The sequence below is a fragment of the Marmota flaviventris genome, chromosome 12, assembly GCF_047511675.1.
Source record: "Marmota flaviventris isolate mMarFla1 chromosome 12, mMarFla1.hap1, whole genome shotgun sequence".
NCBI lineage: Eukaryota > Metazoa > Chordata > Mammalia > Rodentia > Sciuridae > Marmota > Marmota flaviventris.
Window position 1 is genome coordinate 43278470 of NC_092509.1, and position 21419 is coordinate 43299888.

General features: G+C 39.6%; 1 pseudogene; it reads left to right on the forward strand.

Annotated features, from left to right (window-relative positions):
* Positions 1-20139: 20139 nt before the first annotated feature.
* Positions 20140-20474, forward strand: LOC139707792 (large ribosomal subunit protein eL31-like; annotated as a pseudogene).
* Positions 20475-21419: the final 945 nt, after the last annotated feature.

The window sequence follows — 21419 nt, forward strand, 5'->3', positions numbered from 1 at the left end:
AAAAGGCAATATCACAACAGACACTACAGAAATACAGAAGATAATTAGAAAGTATTTTGAAACCCTATATTCCAATAAAATAGAAGATAGTGAAGATATCGATAAATTTCTTAAGTCATACGATCTGCCCAGATTGAGTCAGGAAGACACACACAATTTAAACAGACCAATAACAAAGGAAGAAATAGAAGAAGCCATCAAAAGACTACCAACCAAAAAAAGCCCTGGACCGGATGGGTATACAGCGGAGTTCTACAAAACCTTCAAAGAAGAATTAATACCAATACTTTTCAAGCTATTTCAAGAAATAGAAAAAGAAGGAGCTCTTCCAAATTCATTCTATGAGGCCAATATCACCCTGATCCCGAAACCAGACAAAGACACTTCAAAGAAAGAAAACTACAGACCAATATCTCTAATGAACTTGGATGCAAAAATTCTCAATAAAATCCTGGCGGATCAAATACAAAGCATATCAAAAAAATTGTGTACCATGATCAAGTAGGATTCATCCCTGGGATGCAAGGCTGGTTCAATATACGGAAATCAATAAATGTAATCCACCACATCAATAGACTTAAAGACAAGAACCATATGATCATCTCGATAGATGCAGAAAAAGCATTTGACAAAGTACAGCATCCCTTTATGCTCAAAACACTAGAAAAATTAGGGATAACAGGAACTTACCTCAACATGGTAAAAGCTATATATGCTAAACCTGAGGCTAGCATCATCCTAAATGGAGAAAAACGGAAGGCATTCCCCCTAAAATCTGGAACAAGACAGGGATGCCCTCTATCACCACTTCTATTCAATTTAGTTCTTGAAATACTAGCCAGAGCAATTAGACAGAAAAAAGAAATTAAAGGCATAAAAATAGGAAAAGAAGAACTTAAATTATCGCTATTTGCGGGTGACATGATAATATATTTAACAGACCCAAAAGGGTCTACAAAGAAATTGCTAGAGTTAATAAATGAATTCAGCAAAGTGGCAGGATATAAAATCAACACGCATAAATCAAAGGCATTCCTGTATATCAGCAACAAAACTTCTGAAATGGAAATGAGGAAAACCACTCCATTCACAATATCCTCAAAGAAAATAAGATACTTGGGAATCAACCTAACAAAAGAGGTGAAAGATTTATATAATGGAAACTACAGAACCCTAAAGAGACAGATAGAAGAAGATCTTAGAAGATGGAAAAATGTACCCTGTTCATGGATAGGCAGAACTAACATCATCAAAATGGCGATATTACCCAAAGTTCTCTACAGGTTTAATGCGATGCCAATCAAAATCCCAATGGCATTTCTTGTAGAAATAAAGCAATCATGAAATTCATATGGAAAAACAAAAGACCCAGAATAGCAAAAGCAATTCTAAGCAGGAAGTGTGAATCTGGAGGTATAGCGATACCAGAGTTCAAACTGTACTACAGAGCAACAGTAACAAAAACAGCATGGTACTGGTACCAAAACAGGCAGGTGGACCAATGGTACAGAATAGAGGACACAGAAACCAATCCACAAAATTACAACTTTCTTATATTTGATAAAGGGGCCAAAAACATGCAATGGAGGAAGGATAGCATCTTCAACAAATGGTGCTGGGAAATGGAAATCCATATGCAACAAAATGAAACTGAATCCCTTTCTCTCACCATGCACAAAAGTTAACTCAAAATGGATCAAGGAGCTTGATATCAAATCAGAGACTCTGCGTCTGATAGAAGAAAAAGTTGGCTCCGATCTACATATTGTGGGGTTGGGCTCCAAATTCCTTAATAGGACACCCATAGCACAAGAGTTAATAACAAGAATCAACAAATGGGACTTACTCAAACTAAAAAGTTTTTCTCAGCAAGAGAAACAATAAGAGTGGTAAATAGGGAGCCTACATCCTGGGAACAAATCTATACTCCTCACACTTCAGATAGAGCCCTAATATCCAGAGTATACAAAGAACTCAAAAAATTAAACAATAAGAAAACAAATAACCCAATCAACAAATGGGCCAAGGACCTGAACAGACACTTCTCAGAGGAGGACATACAATCAATCAACAAGTACATGAAAAAATGCTCACCATCTCTAGCAGTCAGAGAAATGCAAATCAAAACCACCCTAAGATACCATCTCACTCCAGTAAGATTGGCAGCCATTATGAAGTCAAACAACAATAAGTGTTGGCGAGGATGTGGGGAAAAGGGTACACTTGTACACTGCTGGTGGGACTGCAAATTGGTGAGGCCAATTTGGAAAGCAGTATGGAGATTCCTGGGAAAGCTGGGAATGGATCCACCATTTGACCCAGCTATCGCCCTTCTCGGACTATTCCCTGAGGATCCTAAAAGAGCTCACTATAGGGATACTGCCACATCAATAATCATAGCGGCACAATTCACAATAGCTAGACTGTGGAACCAACCTAGATGCCCTTCAATAGATGAATGGATAAAAAAAATGTGGCATCTATACACAATGGAGTATTACGCAGCACTAAAAAATGACAAAATCATAGAATTTGCAGGGAAATGGATGGCATTAGAGCAGATTATGCTAAGCGAAGCTAGCCAATCCTTAAAAACAAATGCCAAATGTCTTCTTTGATATAAAGAGAGCAACTAAGAACAGAACAGGGAGGAAGAGCATGAGGAAAAGATTAACATTAAACAAAGACGAGTGGGGGGAGAGAAAGGGATAGAGAAGGGAAAGCATATGGAAATGGTAGGAGACCCTCAATGTTACACAAAATTACATATAAGAGGTTGTGAGGGGAAAGGGGGGGGAACAAGGGAGAGAATTGAACAACAGCAGATGAGGTAGAGAGCGAAGATGGGAGGGGAGGGGAGGGTGGATAGTAGGGGCTAGGAAAAATAGCAGAATACAGCAGTCACTAATATGCCATTATGTAAAAATGTGAGTGTGTAACCGATGTGATTCTGCAATTTTTATTTGGGGTAAAAATGGGAGTTCATAACCCAATTGAGTCAAATGTATGAAAGATGATATATCATGAGCTTTGTAATGTTTTGAACAACCAATAAAAAAAAAAGAAAAAAAGAAAAAAAAAGGCATCCAATTTAGGAATAAAAAGGAAAATCATCTGTACTTGCCTATAACATGATTTTGTATATAGAAAACTTAAAAGATGCTTCAGGGGCGGGCAGGGAGCCAGCTAGCACGAATAAATTCAGCAAAGTTGCAAGATACAAAATCAACACACAGAAAAAAATCTGTTGTGTTTCTATAAACCAAGAATGGATAACATGAAAAGGGATTACAAACATAATACCATTTATAATAGTACCAAAAAAAAAACTTAGGAATAAACTTAACCAAGGACATCATAGCATTATATACTAAAAACTACAAAACATTACCGGAAAAAAATTATTCAAGTCACAAATAGAAAGACAAGTCTTGTTCATGAACAACAGGAATCACTGAATGACCTACTATCATTAAGATGTCAACACTATACAAAGTGATCCACAGCTTTAACACAAAACACCAATAATAACTTTTGCAGAAATAGAAATAAATCTCAAGGGGCCCTAAATAGCCAAAACAATCTTAACAAAGAACCCGTTTGGAAAACTCACATTTCTGATTTCAAAGCTTACTACAAAGTAACAATCATCAAAACAGTATAAAATATTATTTGTATATATAAATATATTCCATTATTACACTGTTCAGTTTTGTATATAAAAAGAACTCCAATTGGATTAAAGATCTAGATGTAAAACCCCAAACTATAAAACTCTTAGAAAAAAACATAAGAGGACAGTTTCTTTGATTTGGCACAATTTCCTAGAAATCAAATCAAAGGTGCAGGCAATAAAAGAAAAATAAATTGGACTAAATAAAAAAAATAAGTTTCCATGCATCAAAAAGCCATAATCAACAGCTAAAAGGCAACTAACAACATGGGAGAAGACATTTGTCTTAGGGTCAATATGTAAATATCTCATATATCTGATAAATAGTTAATATCCAGAAGTTATAAAGAACTCCTATAACTCAACATGATCATTCACAACAAAATAACCCAATTTTTAGGGGCTGGGGATGTGGCTCAAGCGGTAGCACACTTGCCTGGCAGCATCACATACAAACGAAGATGTTGTGTCCGCTGAAAACCAAAAAATAAATATTAAAATTCTCTCTCTCTCTCTCTCTCTCTCTCTCTCTCTTAAAAAAAAAAAACCCCAATTTTTTAAAAATGGGCAAAAGACCTTAATAGACATTTTCTCTAAAGAAGACATGTCAAAACATGTGAAAAGATGCTCAACATTCCTATCAATGGAGAAATACAAATCAAAGCCACCCACAATGAGATATTGCCTTGCACCCGTTAGAATTGCCACTACCTTTTTTTTTTTTTAAGCAGACATAAAGAAGATGAAATAAGTTTTAGTGGGGATGGAGAAAACTGGAAGACTTCCATACATTGGTGGGAATGTAAAATGGCATCACTGCTATGGAAAATGGTATGGCAGTCACTCAAAAACTTAAAAATATATTTATCATAAAAAACAGGCAAGTCCCCCTGCAGGTAGAAGGTGTCAGAGGCAGGGGCTGAGAAACAAGGTTCCTGGGGACACTGGGCTGCATGTTTGGCTGCCCCACTACTGGCAAAGGCAATGATTTTCAAACTCCTGTCCATGTTACCCTCCAGCCCTGCTCAGCCTGCCCATGGTCACCCCACAGCTCCACTGGGACTCAAGCAGAGCACTGTGAGCCAAAGGATCACCTAAAACTCTGGCCTCCAGCATCAATCCAGTGGCCACTTCTTGCAGGAGAACACCAATACCCACAAGGAAGTAGCTAGGGAGAGGTCTTTTTCCCCCCTGATCAAATGCCTAATGATATGGGAGCTGGAGAACGGCGGGTGGCAAACAGTGTCTACAAGATAGTTTTCCAAGGACATTATTACAGGTCGAAGCTCTAAACAAAACCTGTGGCCTGGATCTAATCAAAAGTTTGAGCATTCCATTTGAAATACTTGAAGATTCTCTCAGCTGACCTTGGATTCACTGTCCCAGTGAAAATGTATGCAATCTGAACTTGATTCACCTCATGAACATGGGATTAATGACATCTGGTGGACTTCTGTACTTCTCTTTCCAGCTCAGCATTCAGTGACATCATGTTGATAGTGTGAAGGGAGTATTTACCCCTACACACACAGAAAAAAAAAAAATGCTTGTTTGTTTTGTAGAGTTGGTTGTTAAACATTCACCAGCACGCCACATAAATTTGAATTTGGGTCCTCTCTGCCACTGAACAATAAGCTACTCCCATCCCCCCCCCCCAAGCACTTTTGATTTTCTGTTAACTGGCTTATTTCAGAGCAAAAAGCTTGGAAGAAGGGAAGTGGATTGCCTTTTCATTGCTGTGACAAAATACCTGAGAAAAACAATGTAAAGGAAAAATATTATTTGGCTCCTGGTTTCAGTCCACAGTAAGCTGGATCCATTGCTTTAGGCCTGAGGTGAAGCAGAAGATCATGGTGGAAGGTCTTGGCAGAGGAAAGTTGCTTAGCTCATGGCATCCAGGAAGGAGAGAGAGAGAGAGAAGAGAAGAGAGGAGAGAGGAGAGAGAAGAGAGGAGAGAGGAGAGAGAAGAGAGGAGAGAGGAGAGAGGAGAGGGGAGAGAGGAGAGGGGAGAGGGGAGGGGGGGGTAGGGGAGGGGGATAGGGGAGGGGAGAGGAGTCAGAGTTCCAGGGACAAGAGATACCCTTAAGTAGCATACCCCTACTTCCTCCAACTAGCCCCCACCTTCTATAGTTTCTAGCACCTCCTATGAAAACCATCAAATTATGAATCCATCAATGGATTTATCCACTGATGAGGTTAGAGCCCTCATGATCCAATCATTTCCCCAAAGCCCCACCTCTATACATTCTATGCTGAGGACCAAGCCTTCAACACATGAGTCTTTGGGGGGAATGTTCCAGATGCAAAAGATAAAAGGAAGTAAAAAGACACAAAGACCTAGTGGCGGAAGTGTGTCAAGCCTGCAGGTCTGTGTTGGAGTCTTGACCGAGGTGATGTGTTGCTCACAGAACGTCCTTTGCACCCAGGACAGCTCAGACCAAACCCCTTGTGCTGAAGTCCCCAGGTCTGGTCCCCACCTGCCCACCCTGCATCTCCAGGCAAACATTTCTCTTGAATAATTAACGATAGAAAAGTGGCCCCAAATTGGCAGCTCTGGAATTCATCCTAATCAGAGGGGGAAAGATCCAGATCTCTGAGGCCATAGGTGGTAAACGGGCTAATTAAACATTCTAGGACTCTTTCTGCAAGCATTTGCTCACTGCTGATTTGGTGACTTCAGTAAGCACTTGGTGGAAGGAGGATATCACTGGCACCCCCTAGTGGCAAACTATGGGAAAATGCAAAACCGCATGGCTGTTCAGAAAAGGTGGAAAATCGAAGGGCACTTTAGGTGAAAAGGCAAAGGCGGAAACAGGGCGTGCTGTGCTTCCCCTTGTGTTATGAAGGTGTGTAGGGATTGGGTAGGAAGAGACAGACTGCCTCTAGAATGTTACCCCGTGAATATAATGCTTCCAAAAAGAGTTTTCAAAAAATAGAGACAGTTCGTCCTTCAGAAGGAGAGATCACAGCAGGTGTTTATAATGCTCTGCCAGACACTCTTGAACATGGTTTCTCAAAGCCTGGTCCTCTGATCACCCGCATCAGAATCCCCCAACATGCTAGTAAATCACCCGTCCTCTAACCATCACCAAACCCTACAGAATAAGTTTCTCTGGGAGTGAACATGTAAAATCAGCTCCTCAGGTGAGTCTTAACACTGTTTGAGAACCATGTGAATTCAAACAAGTGTAAGGAGTCCAACTTATCATTGTTGTGATAGGTGTCTTTCACTGAATGTCCCTTAAGAAATCTGTCCCAGATCAGAGACTGATGTCACAGGACTACTAAACATAATGTGTGATTCTGAATGGATCACCGTCCAGAGAACGAACATTAGTGGGAAAATTAATGAAATTGGAAAAATGACTGAAGGTTAATAGTGTTGTTTCAATGCCAACTTCCTTGTTTTAGGTAATTGATCTATGATTATATCTAGCATGTTAACGTTTAGGGAAGCTGGGTGAAGGTTCTCTGGGAATTATTTGTACTCTATTTTATGCAAATTTTCTCTTCTTCCTCCACCTCCTCCTTTTTTTGTGTGTGTGTGTGTGTGGGGGGGGGTGCTGGGATTGAACCCAGGGCTCTACCACAAAGCTACACTCCCAGCCCCCTTTCTAACATTTTTGCACATACAAAATTTTTCAAAATAAAAAGTTTTAGTTTTTAAACTAAAAGAAAAATAAAAAGTCTCCCAATTGGTAAGTACCTGGCAACTAGTTGAGAAAATGCAGATTCTCCGCAAACCCCCCAAGAACACTAATCTAGAATCTGTACTTTAACATGGTCATCAGGTGATTCATAAACTCACTCTAGTTTGAGGAAACCAAACATTACTCAGGTTAACTTCACTCATCCTCTGAAAGCACTGCAATTCAGACAGTGTTATCCTCATTTTACTGATGTGAGAAGTGAAACACAGAATTATCACTTGCTCTGTGACCCATGAGCAAATAAGTAGAGCTTATTTGAATCCATAAACATATGTGTAAGTGACACTGAAATCCTTTGCGTTAGTCAGCTTTCCATTACTATAACAAATAACTGAGATAATCCGCTTATAAAGAGAAAGGGTTAATTTTGGCTCACAGTTTCGGTCCACACTAGATTTGCCTGTTGTTTTGGGCCTATGGTGAGGCAGCATGTCATGGAAGGGAGTCCGTGGTGGAGCAAGACACTCATCTCATGGCTGCCAGGAAGCAAAGAGAAAGGAAGAAGAATGACTGGGCCCCAATGACCAGAAGATCTTCTACTAGGCTTCACCTCTTAAAGATTCTACCACTTTCCCAAAGCACTATGGGCTCGGGACCTGGCTTTTAACACTGTCTTTTGGAGGATATTTAAGATCCATACTATAGCAGCTCTTCTCTTAGTTAACATACAATGCTGCCTGTGATCTGGCTGTAGATATAAAGTTTACTATTACATGCAAGACTAGGACTTGTTTTTATAGACCCTGTTTTCTGGCTTCCTGCCTGAAGGCTGAAAGAGGTGTTGGAGAGAACATTGCACTGTGAGATCAGAGCCACAGTTCTAGACAGACCCTGCCATGTCACTCTATTCACTGAGGTTGCCTGGGCTTCTCAGGGATTCAGGATCCTTATCTGCAGAGTAAATGTCAGGACAGACACACTGCATGGACAGTCCCCTCCAGCTACAGAGTTCATTTCAGTTAACTTCAGGTCATATTTACCCAGGTTCCGCAGGTATTTGGGGTAGGGAGATTAGGTCTCCCTTCATCTAAGCCTACCAACATTGATTTTCAGACCCTAAGGAGTAAGTGACATCTCTCTCTCCTTTTCCCTTTCCTTCCTTGTATCCCAATGCCTCAAGCCATTCTCTCAAAGTTTGGGACCTTTACTTCAGGCCAGTAGGACCATCCTCTGCACTAGAGGCTTGGATCGGAAAGACCTGAATCAACAAATCCCCATCACAGTGTTAGCTGAAGCAGCTTGCAGAGGTGGTGCTCCCAGAAATCTGCACAGCCCAGCGTGAAACCTGAAGAAACAGCCTCAAGTGATAGAATCCAGACATGACTAAGAGCCGGTGAGAGATTCTTCCCCAGCCCTCTGGGTGTCATCACATACATATGTTGCTATTCAAAGCTAACCCTTGCAGGAAGAAGCTGCCAGGTCATTTACAGGATTGCATAAAGCCCGAGAGGGAGAGCCGTTACAGCCACACCCAGTCCTGACCACACATCAGGCGGCTACTCTGAGATAAGCCTGGTGAAAGGTCTGAGCTTCATGTCAGTTCAGAGTTGATCCTTCAGAAGATGTAGGTGCAAAAATTGTCTTCCTCTGAGTCCTTTCCTTATTGCAACTCTATTTTATTTGTGTTGGCAGTAGGGAAGAGAAATTGAGATAGAAAGAATGAAGTGAAAATGATAGACAAGTCCTTAAAAACCCAATGGACCTAGGGGTTGTGGAGACACAGGCCCCTCAAGTCTCACTAGCACAGAGGGTTTCACTTCTCTTAGCCCTCCCCTGGGGGGTAGTTATTGAGAAACCTCGAATTCTTGGAACTGTGGTTCCCAAAGGGAATGGGAATAGCTCTTAGAAACACCAGAGGGGCTTTTTAAAATAGATACTTACAGCAGCAGTTCTCAAGCTTGTTTGTCTAAGAGATATGCAAGGTGATTTTCACAGGTGTGGGCTGACTCCAGGGATATGTGTTTTAAATAAGTATTCAGGCGATTCAGCTGAGAGACATCTGAAGTCCTTTTCAAACTTTAACGAACATTCCTAGGTATTTTGTTAAATTGCACGTTCTGATTCAGTAAGTCTGGGCTGAGGGTGAAGAGTGTGTATTTCTCACAAACAGAATATGCTAACGCTGCTAGTAGAAGAGCGGTGCTCCCAGGAGCAGGGGTGCCTGGTCTCAAGTCCATTTCAGTTGTGTGCCCTGCTTCAAGTGTCTTCTAATATTGTTGTGGTTTAAATATGAAGTGTCCCCCCAAAGCTCATGTGTGAGACAATGCAAAAGTTTTCAGAGGTAAAGATGATTAGATTACAAGAGGTGTAACCTAATAATGGACTTATCCACTGGCATGGATTAATTGGGTGGTACCTATAGGCAGGTACAGTATGACTAGAGGAAGTAAGTCACAGGGGGCGTAAACTTAGGGTTTATATTTTGTCATTGATGAACAGAGCTCTCTGATTCCTTACTTTCTTGTCCTGAGCTGCTTTCTCTGCCACAGACTTCCGCCATGATGTTCTGCCTCACCTCAGGCACAGAGCTGTGTATGAAGGTGGCTGACCATAAACGGAACCTCTGAAACCATGAGCCAAAATAAACCTTTTCTCCCTTAAGTTGTTCTTGTCGGGTCTCTTGGCTACAGCAACACAAAAGTTGACTAAAACACATGTGCTTTGCTGTTATCAAGCATCCTGAGTTATCAAAATGACAACTTGATCTAGGAAAGATACAACTTGTATATCCCTCTTCCTGCTAAAAAAATAAATAAAATATTGTGTGATTGCTTGAGCTTAGATAAAATTGTGGAAGACAACAAAACATAACTAACTCTTGCCAGTCAGCTAAGAATTAGTCTATTTTTGAAAGCTGTGTGAAATTCAATAGAGAGTCTGCTGGGACCAGGTGTTTTCCGGTCTTGGGAGACAAAACTGCTAATTCAGGCTCCAGCTGCAAATACTTTTTTTCCCCTCACTCCTTCCCTCTGTGTGTTTCGGCGGGGGGGGGGGGGAGGTTGGGGGAGTACTTTCAGTGACAGCAGAGCTCTAGACCTCATTTAAAAGAACTTAAAATGTTCTACACTTTGTTATCTCCTGAACCCTGTGCATTCCAAAGCCCCAGCTCAGAAGGACGTTTTCATCAGGCCTGTGGCAAAGTGACAGAGAGGTGGCACTTTGGCCTAGAATGATTGTGCAGAAGCAAGGTTTCAGAATGGCCATAAGATGTCCCTCCTATTATCTTCAATTTAATTTTTAAATTGTGGTTAAAATATACAAAACAATATTTACCAGTTTATCCACTTTTCAGTGTAAGATTTCAATGGCATTAAGTATGTTCACATTGTTGTGCAGCCACCACCACTTCCAACCTTCAGAAATTTTCATCATCTTAAACTGGAACTCTAGACCTACTAAAAAATAATAATGCTTCTTCCCCCCTCCCTCACAACCCCTGGTAACCACTATTCTACCTGCTGTGTTTACAAAGTTGACTATTCCAAGTTCCTCATATGGTTTAGCTTACGTGGCTGTAACAAAATACCATAGACACTGATTTTCCAGAGGCTGAAAGTTCTGGAGGTTGTGAGACTGAGAGCAGGATTCCAGCATAGTAGGTTTCTGGTGAGGGCTCTTTCTGATTGCAGACTGTTACCTTCTCACTGTGTCCCTACGTGGCAGAGTGCAAGTAAGAGTTCTGTGGTGTCTCTTATAAGGACACTAATCATATTGGTTCAGGGTCCCATCCTTATGACCTCATTTGATCTTAATTACCTCCACAAAGGCCTTATCATGTTGGGGTTTGAGGCTTCAACATATGAATTTGTGGGGGACACAATTCAGTTCATATCATCGTATGAGAGGAGCCACACAGTATTTGTCCTTTTTTGTTTGCTAGTCCCACTTCGTATGGCTTCAGGGTCCATCCAGGTTAAAGGCCAAATAGCCTTCCATTGTGGATATAGACCACGTTTTGTTTCTATTCATTCACTGATGAATCTTTGGATCATTTTCACACTTTGGCTATTCTCAATATTGCATATTTGTTTAGGTCCATTCTCCTAATTCTTGTGTGTATATATCTAGAAGTGAAATTGCTGGATCAAATGGTGATTTGATGTTTAATCTTTTGAGGAACCACCATATGTCCCTCAGACTCTTGGCCATAGGCACATGTTGGCATGTGGTTCCAAGGTCCCATCACACTGCCCCAACCCAGGGCTGATCCTGTCAGAATAATAAAGGGAGGACTTCATCTTTCCTTCTCTGAAATGTGTTCAGCATCTCTAATATTTCCTCTGTGCTTCAAGTCCCTAGAGCTGCTGTGATGGACCCACTGCCTTTTCTACCCCAGGGATGCTGAGCAGACTCAGGAAAGAATAATCAAATTCCTGGGGGCTGACATCGGAGCAGGTGACAAAGACCTGCAACAGAAGTAAGACTTTAAGACTCCAGAAGACAGTCAACTGATTCTGGGGCTCCTCCCCCTGCTGCCAGCCGTGTGCAGGTCTCTCTCAGCAGTGTTCTGAAGTGGTTGTCTGGAATCTGTCCCCTGGTCTCTTTGAGATCTTTAAGGAGACACCTAGTTACATGCTGGTGGTTTTATTTTGGTTTAAACATGTGTTTCTTATTTGAAATGCAACACAGCACTGTCTCAAAAGTGGAAACCCACAATAAGTTTGAACCAGTGATTCTGTTTCTTGCTCCTGTGCACAAGAATATTGTGCAGTGTTGTTCATCGCCAAACCCATCAGCTTTTCCTGTGTTTTTTCTGGATTTTGTCTTTGTGAGGAGGGATTTTTTTTTTCCCTCTCCAGAATTGGATATGTCTTTCTCCATTATTTTTTCTAACACTTTTCATCCTTGTTTTCACAGCTCTGTAACCAGTTTGGAATTTGTTTAGTATTAAGGGAAGATTTATTTTCAAATTGATAGCCAAATGTTCCATATGACGTATTGAATGAACCATATTTTCCTCACAGATTTGAAGTACTATCTTTATCACATACTAAATTCCCTCATGTACCTAGATATGAAATAGGAAATAGAGAATCCTGTCTATTTTAAGTTGGAAGTTTCAGTATAAATCTTGTGTGTGTGTGTGTGTGTTTTCTAGCTCTATTAAAAAAAAGAACAAATCAGCAGCAAATACAGTAGAAGGCAAGAAATAATTAAAATTAGAGCTGAAATCAATGAAATCAAAACAAAAGAAACAATCGAAAAAACTGACAAAACTAAAAGTTGGTTCTTTGAAAAAATAAATAAGATTGATAGACCACTAGCCACGCTAACAAAGAGAAGAAGAGAGAGAACCCAAATTACTAGCTTACGGGATGAAAAAGGCAACATCACAACAGACAATTCAGAAATACAGAAGATAATTAGAAATTATTTTGAAACCCTATACTCTAATAAAATAGAAGATAGTGAAGGCATCGATAAATTCCTTAAGACATATGAACTACCCAGATTGAGTCAGGAGGATATAAACAACCTAAACAGACCAATATCAAGTGAGGAAATAGAAGAAGCCATCAAAAGACTACCAACCAAGAAAAGCCCAGGACTGGATGGATATACAGCAGAGTTTTACAAGAACTTTAAAGAAGAACTAATACCAATACTCTACAATCTATTTCAAGAGATAGAAAAAGAGGGAGAACTTCCAAATTCATTCTATGAGGCCAATATCACCTTGATTCCCAAACCAGATAAAGACACCTCAAAGAAAGAAAACTACAGACCAATATCCCTAATGAACATAGATGCAAAAATCCTCAATAAAATTCTGGCGAATCGGATACAAAAACATATCAAAAAGATCATGCACCATGATCAAGTAGGATTCATCCCTGGGATGCAAGGCTGGTTCAATATACAGAAATCAATAAATGTTATTCACCACATCATTAGACTTAAAGATAAGAACCATATGATCATCTCGATAGACGCAGAAAAAGCATTCGACAAAGTACAGCATCCCTTTATGTTCAAAACACTAGAAAAACTAGGAATAACAGGAACTTACCTCAACATTGTAAAAGCTATATATGCTAAGCCTCAGGCTAGCATCATTCTAAATGGAGAAAAACTGAAGGCATTCCCTCTAAAATCTGGAACAAGACAGGGATGCCCTCTCTCACCACTTCTATTCAATTTAGTTCTTGAAATACTAGCCAGAGCAATTAGACAGAAAAAAGAAATTAAAGGCATTAAGATAGGAAAAGAAGAACTTAAATTATCACTATTTGCAGATGATATGATCCTATACCTAGAAGACACAAAAGGGTCTACAAAGAAACTACTAGAGCTAATAAATGAATTCAGCAAAGTGGCAGGATATAAAATCAACACGCATAAATCAAAGGTATTCCTGTATATCAGCGACAAATCTTCTGAAATGGAAATGAGGAAAACCACCCCATTCACAATATCCTCAAAAAAAAATAAAATACTTGGGAATCAACCTAACAAAAGAGGTGAAAGATTTATACAATGAAAACTACAGAACCCTAAAGAGAGAAATAGAAGAAGATCTTAGAAGATGGAAAAATATACCCTGTTCATGGATAGGCAGAACTAACATCATCAAAATGGCAATATTACCAAAAGTTCTCTATAGGTTCAATGCAATGCCAATCAAAATCCCAAAGGCATTTCTTGTAGAAATAGATAAAGCAATCATGAGATTCATATGGAAAAATGAAAGACCCAGAATAGCAAAAGCAATTCTAAGCAGGAAGTGTGAATCAGGCAGTATAGCGACACCAGATTTCAAACTGTACTACAGAGCAATAGTAACAAAAACAGCATGGTACTGGTACCAAAACAGGCGGGTGGACCAATGGTACAGAATAGAGGACACAGAAACCAATCCACAAAATTACAACTATCTTATATTCGATAAAGGGGCTAAAAGCATGCAATGGAGGAAGGATAGCACCTTCAACAAATGGTGCTGGGAAAACTGGAAATCCATATGCAACAAAATGAAACTGAATCCCTTTCTCTCACCATGCACAAAAGTTAATTCAAAATGGATCAAGGAGCTTGACATCAAATCAGAGACTCTGCGTCTGATAGAAGAAAAAGTTGGCTCCGATCTACACATTGTGGGGTCGGGCTCCAAATTCCTTAATAGGACACCCATAGCACAAGAGTTAATAACAAGAATCAACAAATGGGACTTACTCAAACTAAAAAGTTTTTCTCAGCAAGAGAAACAATAAGAGAGGTAAATAGGGAGCCTACATCCTGGGAACAAATCTATACTCCTCACACTTCAGATAGAGCCCTAATATCCAGAGTATACAAAGAACTCAAAAAATTAAACAATAAGAAAACAAATAACCCAATCAACAAATGGGCCAAGGACCTGAACAGACACTTCTCAGAGGAGGACATACAATCAATCAACAAGTACATGAAAAAATGCTCACCATCTCTAGCAGTCAGAGAAATGCAAATCAAACCACCCTAAGATACCATCTCACTCCAGTAAGATTGGCAGCCATTAGGAAGTCAAACAACAACAAATGCTGGTGAGGATGTGGGGAAAAGGGTACACTTGTACATTGCTGGTGGGACTGCAAATTGGTGCGGCCAATTTGGAAAGCAGTATGGAGATTCCTGGGAAAGCTGGGAATGGAACCACCATTTGACCCAGCTATTGCACTATTCCCTGAAGACCTTAAAAGAGCGTACTATAGGGATACTGCTACATCAATGATCATAGCAGCACAATTCACAATAGCTAGACTGTGGAACCAATTTAGATGCCCTTCAATAGATGAATGGATTAAAAAATGTGGCATTTATACACAATGGAGTATTACTCAGCACTAAAAAATGACAAAATCATGGAATTTGCAGGGAAATGGATGGCATTAGAGCAGATTATGCTAAGTGAAGCTAGCCAATCCCTAAAAACAAATGCCAAATGTCTTCTTTGATATAAGGAGAGCAACTTAAAACAGAGCAGGGAGGAAGAGCATGAGAAAAAGATTAACATTAACCAGGGACAAGAGGTGGGAGGGAAAGGGAGAGAGAAGGGAAATTGCATGGAAATGGAAGGAGACCCTCATTGTTATACAAAATTACATATAAGAGGATGTGAGGGGAAAGGGAAAAAAAAAACAAGGGAGAGAAATGAATTACAGTAGATGGGGTAGAGAGAGAAGATGGGAGGGGAGGGGAGGGGGGATAGTAGAGGATAGGAAAGATAGCAGAATACAACAGTCACTAGTATGGCAATATGTAAAAACGTGGATGTGTAACCGATGTGATTCTGCAATCTGTATATGGGGTAAAAATGGGAGTTCATAACCCACTTGAATCAAATGTATGAAATATGATATGTCAAGAGCTTTGTAATGTTTTGAACAACCAATAAAAAAATTAAATAAATAAATAAATAAATAAATAACAAAAAAAAAAAAAGAGAAAAGATCTAAAAACAACAATATTCCAGAATATTGAATGCATCTAATGCCCAACTCTTGGTTTCTAAATACCATTGCTCATTAAAAAAATTGTGGATCCTTGGAGAAATTAGAAATCCTGTGGCTGATCTCAGAGCCCAAGGCAGGAAAGTCCACAGTAAATATGAAACATCAATAATTTGTTTCTAAAAAAGTGAAGAGCTCAAATGCTAACGAGGTCATGTCCAAAGAAAAGAGAAGCCAGGTTGAAGGAGATTCCACCTGCTAATTTTGAGACATTTGGGAAACAATAGAACAAGAACCACTAAAATAAATAAATAGATAGAAAAAAAAGAAAGAAAAATTATGAATTATAACCCATTGAATTTTGTTAATTCATAAGTCCGTAATGATAAACATAAGAAGAGAGAGAGAAAAGAAAGGAAAAGGAAGAATTTTTTCTTTACTGAATGCCAACTAGTAAATGTAGAAGGAATGATAACATAGAAAATCACCACTTTGGAACTCCCAATGTAATAAATATAACCAAAGATTAGTGATGGATGCTGTAACAATCAGGTAAGAAGTTTAGAAAAAGGATATTCACCTGATTTCAAAAACTGTGCTAGATTATCACTACAAAGATAAACATTGTTTTATGGTAGATTTTTTTTAGACAGAGCCACTGTGATTCCACCCTTGTATTCACTTCCTTTGGCCTTGTGACTTCCTGTGTCCAAAGGGACAGTGGCCTTGTGACTTCCTGTGTCCAAGGGGACAATAACATACTTGATAGAAGCAGAGACAAGAAAAGGTGGTACATTGGGAATTTCTCTCTTGTTGTTGGTAATGCTTCCATTACTGTAGCAGCAAGCTCAAGCTAGCCTACTAGAAGTTGAGAAACTGTCTGAACAAAAGATCCAGATACTCCAGATATACAAGTCAACCAAGCACTATAACCTAGAGAGATGCATAAGCCCATCTGAGAACAGCTGAGCCCTCCCCAAACCAGCAAGACCATGCAGCTAAAATTGCTGATGTACAGAAGTTTGAGCTCACTAAAATGGTTGTTGTTGGAAGTCACTGTATTTGGGGGATGTTTGTTATGCAGCAATGGATGGTTGATATATAAGTTGGTATCAAAAGTGTTACGATGTCAACAAAAATTCAAAATAAGTGGCATTGGCTTTGAGATCTGGATAGTAGGCAGAGGTGGAAAAGTGTAGTAAAGAATCTGCAAGTGAAGCTCAAAAAAGTGACAAATTAAGTGTTAATGAACACAGTGGAGCAAAGAGAAAATTGCTATAGAGCAGCAGGAAAAAATGATGACCCATGTGATTCAGCAGCTAACCAACTGGCAGTAATATCTCCTGCACGGACTTGAAAGATAAGAAAAACACCAAGCATAATTTCAGATATGATTAATGAGGTTTGAAAGCAGAATGTTCAAAGTGTCTGTTATCTTCAAGTCGTGCATGACAAGGTAAAGACAATGTGAAATGAGCTAAATTGTGTTTCTAAACACAATTTAGTTTGGAAAAACAATCTAGAGGAAATATAGAGGAGCCAGGACTTTCTAGGATGGAAAGTAAAAATATCTCTCTATTTTGCAAAATATTTTCAAGTGAGCAATAATGCCCTGAATGTAATGATCAAATCAAACATGTGGCTTTGCTACCTTTTGCTAAGACCTCAGGAATATCTGAGTGACATCTGCAAGATAGCAGAGTAGGAGATCCTAGCTTTATTCCTCCCATGTAAAATAACAGGCAGATATCAATGAACAACAACAACAAGAAGAAGCTCTAGGAGAGTTCAGGAGTCCAGATAAGAAGTTGCAGCAATAGTGGGAGAAAAAAGACAAAAACTAAAGAAAGGGTAACAGCTTCATGCGCTTGCTTGCATTATCCCGTCCTGCAGGATACTACCACTCAGGGCCAAGAGGGAACCCCCTGGTCCATGTATTCCTCTCAGAAGGAAAAGGAGAGCAGAGTGAATAACCAGCTTCTTCAGACTTTTGGGGCACTGCCTGAAGGGCCTGCTTCAGTTTCATTCCACCCAGGTCTTCTTTTTGGGAAGATCAACATAGCCAATATATGTATCAGCTGTATGTACCAGGGAGTGAACTCAGGAGCACTTAACCCCTGAGCCACATCCACAGCCCCTTTTTATTTTTTACTTTGAAACAGAGTCTCACTTATTACTTAGGACCTCACTAATTTGCTGAGGCTAGTTTTGAACTGGCAATCTTTCTGCCTCAGCCTCTCAAGCCACTGGGATTACAGGCGTGCCCCACCACTCCCAGCTAGCTGAGACATCTGGAGGCAGCTAGGAAGAAAGAAGGTTAGTTAACAAATCAGCTGTGCAGCAGGTACTGCTGCAGTCCCCAGTGGCCTGCTCTGTAGGGTACCCCAGCAACCTCTGGCACCGAGGGCCTCAACAGCCATGTAAGCTGCCATAAACCCCCACTTCACAAGGACAGGCTCCCTTTCCTCTTTGGAGAAGAAGCCACTGTTGGGCTACCCTGGGCTAGCACTGTCACCCCCTTATACACACATACACCTTGCCTGCATCTATGTGCATACCTGGACCTTGAAACCACAGCTGCTCCTCATACAGTTTTACTCCAGACCCCAGCCTACTGCTACTCATGAGCATCCAAGCCTCAGAAACAGATGCTGCTGCCTCAGTTGGCATACCTGTACTTCAAAGACTGGAGTCACTGCTGCAGTGTTTAAACCTATTCCTGGATCCTAAAGCTTTAGTTGCTCCCCACTGGGAAAAAAAAATAGGAAGACCATGGTAAACTTTGCCTCTGAGGAGGTCAATAGCTCTTGCCACTGTCCTGGACACACTCAGCCTTGACCCCACAATCTTGGCCAACACTGACCTCAGCTGGCACAGCTATATGGACACTAGGCTGCTGATCTCTACCTGGTTTCAGAATTGTACACTCCATGCAGCCAGTACCCTTACCCACACCCATAGGTAAAGTTCCTTTCTCACCAAAACCAGTTTATAAAGTCTGGAAACGACATCTGTTCCCTCAAATATGCAGACATTAATGCAAAGCTATTAGAAATAAAATCAAGAAAACATGGTATCGCCAAGGTTTCACAATTTTCATCTTATAGAAGCTCAGTGAACTACAAGAGACCACAGATAAATGACTAAATGAAAATTCTGGAGCTGAAAAATACAAGGAGAGCTTCAACAACAAACCTGACCAAGCAAAAGAAAAGAATCAGTATAAAACAAACAAACAAACAAACACACACACACACACAACAAAAAAACCCAGATCATTTGAAATTATCCCATGAGAGAAGCAAAAAGAAAATGAAAAAGGGTAAAGTAAACCTATATGACTTGTAAGACATGGAACAATACATACTTTATGAGAGTCCCAGAATGATCTGAGAAAGAGAAACAAACAGAAAGTTTATTTAAAGAAACAATTACAGAAAACATCTTAAAACGAGGATAGGAAATGAATATCCAGATCAAGATTCCCAAGAACCCACCTGCACTGAAAATCAAGAGATCTTCTTCAAGACACATCAGAGCCCAGTGATCTAAGCTCAAGAACAAAAGCTATCAAATTAAGGTCATCAGTGTTTCCATCCCCTCATCACCACTTTGCATTTGGAGCCTTGGAGCTTTCTAGTTATTCATCAAATGCATAATAGGTTATTGTGAACTATAGTCAACCCACTGTTCTATAGAACACTAGGAATTCTTACTTTTATCTAACTCTGCTAAACAATGATTTTGAACAACTATTGAGTCATAGAGGAACTGAAAGGAGAACTTAAAGGGTATTTTGAAACAAATGAGGATGAAAACACAACATAACAAAAACTGTGGGACGCAGCAGAAGTAGTACTAAGAGAAAAGTTGACAGCAGTAAACACATTCAAAAAGAAAGATCTTTGGGCGGTGGTTGTGGCTCAGCGGTAGAGCGCTCGCCTAGCATGCGTGAGGCCCTGGGTTCGATCCTCAACACCACACACACACACAAAATAAAGGTATTGTGTCTAACCAAAAAATAAATATTAAAAAAAGAAAGATCTCAAGTAACATAACTTTACACTTCAAAAAACTAGAAAGAGAACAACTGACTAAGACCAGAGTTTTCAGAATTAGAGAAAAGAATAGTGATTAGAGAGCAGAAATAAATCAAGTAGAGAATGAAAAGAAAAAAAAATTAACAAAGAGTTGGGGTTTTGAAAAAATAAACCAGACAAACCTCAAATTTTTAAAAATCAGAAATAAAAGAGAAGACATTACAACAGATCCTCAGAAATAAAAAGAAACAGAAACTTTATTTTTTTTCCAAGTTGGGTCAGGCAGAATGTCCCCCACAAAGATGGGTGGTAAGAAGGGCCATTCTGTCAACAGCAAGGGTGACCTGAGAATGCACCATCAACATTAGCAAGCACAGCCATGAAATGGGCTTCAAAAGATGTGCCCCTAGTCACTCAAGGAGATCTAGAAATTTGCCATGAAAGAGATGGGGACCCAGATATATGCATTGATACTAGGCTTAACAAAGCTTTCTGGGCCAAAGGAATAAGAAATTTTTTCCATGTATGATCGTTCAGAAAACATAATGAGGCTGAATATTCACCAAACGAGTTCTATACTTTCGTAGCCAATGTCCCTGTTACTACATTCAGAAAGCTGTAGTCAGCATAGACAAGAACTTACTGCTCATTATGGAATAAAGTTTGACTGGAAAAAAAAGAGACTAACTTGAGAATTATATGACAACAAACTGGGTAACCTAGATGAAATGGATTGATTCTGAGAAACAACCTCCCAAAAGTGAATCAAGAAGAAATAGAAAGCTTAAACAGATCAATAACTAATAAGGAGACTGAGTTATTTATTTATTATTTATTTATTTGTTGTTAGTTTAATAGTTTGTACCAGGGATGGAACACAGGTCCTCATACATGCCAGGCAAGACCTCTACCATCAAGTCATATCTCCAACTCTTTTTATTTTTTATTTTGAGTCAGGGTCTCACAGAGTTGTCCAGACTGACCTCAAATTTGTGATTCTACTGCCTCAACCTCCTGAGTAGCTGAGATTGCTGGCATGTTCCATCACACCCAGCTAGGAGAGTGAACCATCATTTAAGAACAAAAACAAAAACAAAACCTCCCAATAAAGAAAATCTGAGGACCAGATGGCTTCATGGATGAATGTCACCAAACATTCAAAGAAAATTTAATACCAAGCCTTCTTAAGCTTTTCCAAAAAATATGAGAAAATACTTCCAAACTTATTTTATGAGGCTAACATAACTCTGACACCAGAACCAGACAAAGACACCACAGGAAGAGAAAACAGGCCAATATATCCTTGATGAACATACATGCAAACATCCCCAATAAATTCTAACAAATCAAATCCAACAACACAGTCAAAGAGTCATGCACATGCCCAAGTGGGATTTATACCTGGGATACCAGAATGATTCAATATTGGTAAATAAATCAATTAGCAAAATGAAAAGGAAAAAAAAACATGGCCCTATCAACAGGTGAAGAAAAAGTATTTGCAAAGTTCAACTTTCATTTATGATTAAAAATCACAATATAAGTATAGGAGCAATTCATCTCAACA